A 4822-nucleotide genomic window follows, 5' to 3' on the forward strand; every position below is an offset into this window, starting at 1 on the left:
AGGAGGCAGACTACAAGAACCATATGTCCCTACGGCAAACAAGTACCGGTAGCAGATGTCGCCGGTAGCAGATGTCGCCGGTAGCAGATGTCGCGATTTGTACTTCAGATCGCAATCAATAATAACGCCTCTTGATGCGTGAAGTAGCCGATCCGTTGTTTTAAAACCATACCTTACATAAGAATGCACTTACAGCGATGTAGCGTACGTTAAGAATGCGGACTGGGTTGATAATGAGTGTGTTCAATCTAAAAATCAATATTGACAAGCTCTGAAAAATATTAATAAGTTCAAAACAACCGAGAGTACATATACTTTGCGCAAACAAATCAAAGTGTTAAATCTGTAAAAAAAAAAGAGAGAAACGATTATTTGAAAATAATAAACTTTGCGAATTTCTATAATTAAAGCACGCTAAATAAACAAATGGAGCTTTGGAAGCATTCTAAACATAATAAGAATAGAAAGAGTAACAACATTTTTAATGATGTTTTTTTAAACTATTTCTCTACACTAAGTAATGATATTCATAATGTTCACATGCGGTCGAACAATTTTGTCGCTCACATAACTATAAACAGGAACTTGGTAAACCAATCACCACTGACGAAATTTTAATTTAGATCAGGTAAAGCATGTGGCTATGCTAATCTGCTAATTGAGTATTTTTATGGAAAGCGTCGAAATTTTATAATCGTATTTGATTTATATATTTAAATGGGCCTTTTCACGTTTTGACAAAATTGAAAAAAGTTTTTGTTTCAGATTTGCAAATTTTCGTTTTAGTTATGATATTTGTGAGGAAACAGTGATATTGAACATTTACCAAGCTCTAAAATAGCCATTATATGCATCTTTTTACGATTTAAAAACCTGAAAATTATATAGCGTTGCAACGCGAAACGATTCAATAATTTGGATAGTTCTGTTGTTGTCGTTATATTTTGTGAAACTACGAGGATTGCTTATATAAAGTATAAAATACTTACTGCATTGCATTAGGACGGATGGTCGAGCGGTCTAAGTGGTTTTCTTTTACTTCAGGATTCCAGTTGTCAGTGGTTCGAGCCCTGCTGAGGGTTACTTTTTAAAATTTTATTTTGATTTTTTACTGAAGCTTTTTAAATCTAATGTTTACATTTATCAATATAAAGCATTTAATAGCAAACTTCAAAACATGCCAAAATCTGTGAAAAGGCCCCTTTAATGTTGTTTTTTTTTACTTCGGTGCATTTTCCGAATAAGTGGACCGAGGGGTAAGTGTGCCTATACATAAAATATAGGAAACTGAAAATTTTTGTAACACTTGTAAGCTGTTTGTCAAAGGTTTTTTACAACTGTTATAAACAAGCGGACTGGATCTTTTTGTAACGAAAATAACAGTATTTCGGATCTTAAGTTCGGATTTCGGAACGGAAGATGAACCGTTGATGCCATTTTTATACTCTTGTCAGTCATTCAAAATTAACCAAAATCCATTAACAAATATAAACGACTTTATGTAATTTTGAAAAAAAAAGTAACCCTCAACTGGGCTCGAACCACTGACCCCTGGTGTAAAATCTACACAAGTCATTCAAATTTATAAAGGGTATGTCTTAACGCACGGGTCGAGATGTACGTGCACTTTTTATCATACCATTAATTTTATAGAAATAACTTAGACAAAATAACAACAACATGGCCCTTTTTGGCGTTCAGAAAGCATAGTAATTATGATGAAAATGGTAATGATAACTGAATATAAACTCAATTTGCAATCACCGTCATATTAAATGAATATTGTTTGAATATCGAATATCTATCTTACTAAGAATATAGTTTTATTATGAAAAATTCCTGTACAAAACATTTGATTGTTGACACCATATACAAATTCAAAATATACAATAACATAATTGATGAAAATAAATAAAACATAAAACTGCGAGCAATACTTTTTACTCACGAGTTAGGTAGTCATAAAGACAGCCCTGTTGACCCGTACTTTGCTGTTATATGCATTACTTTACATTATGCATTACCCTAGCAGTTCACACGTTTTCAACAACTCTGACCTTAACATGGTATAGAGCACTAATGCGCTTTTTCGGCATAGCTGTTTTACCCAGCTTTTCACCTTAAATGACTTTTACTTAACACCAGCAGACACGCACGAATATATTCGAATATTTCATAGGCTGATTCGAGATAAAACCTCTGAACTGTGGCTACAGCGCAAAGGATTTATAACCATTCAGTGTAAGGAATTCCGAACTACTCTCTGTATGTTCAAATGACACAAATTTTGGCCCAGTTACAATTACGCGTAAGGTCCATCTCGCAGAATTTTAGGGTCAGTACTCGTTCACTAAATCGTCCGGGGAATATATAATTAACTATCGATAAACACAGTTTTGCTTTCAAGAAGAGAAAACAAACAAATAGTATAGTGTCACGATAAGAAGACAATCGTTTAAGTGACCACGGAGCGTATATTGAGTCCGTGAATTGACCAACCAAAATGTTTGCCGTACTCGGTCAGCACGTCTAGAAATCGTTCCTAAACGCCTGGATAGGCTGCCCTTATTTACAAGTTTGCTATTTTGAATACAATTTTGTATCGAAAAGCATTGTGCTAAAATGTGCCATTTACAATTCGCGATGAGATTTATAATGACCCTCGTCTTGCGAGAATTGGTCTTACTCCATATGCGCCCATCATTTGTATAGCGCACTCAGCCTACGCATCTCTCAGTCTGGTCAGGAGATACATGATGAGACCATAACACATTTGGTGATTTTATAGCGAACGGCATTGCTTCTAACCAGACTGCGCAAATGCACAGGCTGGGCTTAAGATACGCTGGCCGAAAAGCAAAAGACCCATTTTCGCATGACGCGATAAGGAAAGTGTGATTTAAATGTGTCGAAAGAAAACTTCATGTAAATCCAATATTAACAAACGATATATTTTGATGACGAAGAAATACACTCAGAATAAGGCATGCGAGGACAAATATGATGTGCACTCCCGTAGTTTAATTTTTATCTACTTACACTAATACGTGGTACTCCCGAAGATTTTATCTACTTACACTAATGTGTGGTTTTACAATGATAAGTTGATAACACACATTTCATTCGGTGAATATGTGACTAACAAGTTAACAAACACAATAGTTAAACTTTTGTTTTAAATTTAATTATTAAGAAACGGAAATTGCACACTTTATTTCAAAGTCCGCATTTACGCCGACTACTTTTTAACAGATATTTCTTGTTATATTTAGTTGTTTCTTATATTCGGTTTTAGTGATTATAAAGCATTTTTGTTGTTGTCTATAATATACCTGTAGCAATTGGTAAACTCATGTTCAACGTTTTATTAATTGAGAACTGTGAATGTAAACAAACTTAATCTTCTACTAGTGCGTTGTTAGCACCCGTGAATACAAAAGATCGCCGCTATCTGTTGAGAACAAAAGAATGTTTCCCAGAAACAGCAAAAGTAGCATGCACTATGAACGAGGTTACACAACATCCCACTATACTTGTTTATCAGCATCTATTAATAGCCTCAGATGCGGTGGTTATCGTTCTTAGCGTAGTAAAGAGCAGACCGACTTGCAACGCGTAGTACTAACCTTAGTTGTTCGTAAGCAACAACTAAAAATCTAACCTTTATTTTATCCATTATGCCCACAATGCACCTGGGAAAAGGACACTCATTCTAATCAATCGGTATCTGTTTGTTTATTGTTACATCCATTTCACCGCTTTTGTACACATACATTTAAAGGGACCTTTTCACAGATTTTGGCACGAATTGAAGTTCGTAATGAAATGCATTATATTGATAACTTTAAACCTTGGATCATAAAAGCTCTAGTAAAAACAAGAATAAAAAAAAAAGTAACCCGCAACTGGGCTCCAACTACTGACCCCTGGTGTAAAATTCTAACGCTTAGACCACTCGGCCATCCGTGCTCATACAATGTGTGATGTATTTTATACTTTATATAAGCATTCCTCGTAGTATCACAAAATATAACAACAACAGAACTCCAAATTATTCAATCGTTTCGTGTTGCAACGTTTGTATATCGTCAAAAGATGCATAATATGGATATTTTAAAGTATGGTTTACAAATGGTTAGTATTACTGTTTCCTCACAAATAGCATAACTACAACAAAAATTTACGAATCTGAAACATTTTTTAAATTTTGTCAATAAACCAAAAACGTCAAAACGTCCCTTTCAGATGCGTAAGTGCTAATGCTAAAGGCCCGCTCACACAGCGCATTATGGCTTAATCACGTACACACATGTTTGAAAATCTGTTGGACGTGGTCGTAAGTGGTAATTTCTGGTCAATGTTGGCTTGACTGTGCTTTGGACGTGCTTTGTACTTGGCTTGGCCGTCGGTGGCTGTTCCATTGCTGAAACAATCCCTAAGCAAGGCTAACCACTTCCAGCCGCATGTAAGGAAAGAAGCCTTTTCGTGTCTGGAGCACTGCTTAGCACGTGTTGAACACGATCGTAAAACGGTACCTCAACTGCCATAGCACTGCAATCACTGTTAGGCCTCGTCGGAAGCGCAGCTTGCCATGTATAAAAGCGGCCGCGCACGGCTGATCCTCACAGTTATATGTACACTATTAAAATATGTTGGGTGGAGTGTGTCGGCTGGGATGGTGTGGCATGCCAGACAAAGATCCCGCCCGCGCGCTACGGCTCTGTCGACATGACCCACCTAAGATCACACAGAAAAGAAAGGTGATGGCGTTTGTTTTTCTTCTTTGTCTTATAGATTGACCATTTATTATTTGCATGCCATG

The 4822-nt window shown here is 36.1% G+C and overlaps 1 pseudogene; it reads right to left on the minus strand.

The window, feature by feature from the left end:
- Positions 1-4642: 4642 nt before the first annotated feature.
- LOC127846372 (uncharacterized protein DDB_G0271670-like) overlaps positions 4643-4822 on the minus strand; it is a 3711-nt pseudogene continuing 3531 nt past the window's right edge.

Source organism: Dreissena polymorpha, chromosome 1 (assembly GCF_020536995.1).
Source record: "Dreissena polymorpha isolate Duluth1 chromosome 1, UMN_Dpol_1.0, whole genome shotgun sequence".
Lineage (NCBI taxonomy): Eukaryota > Metazoa > Mollusca > Bivalvia > Myida > Dreissenidae > Dreissena > Dreissena polymorpha.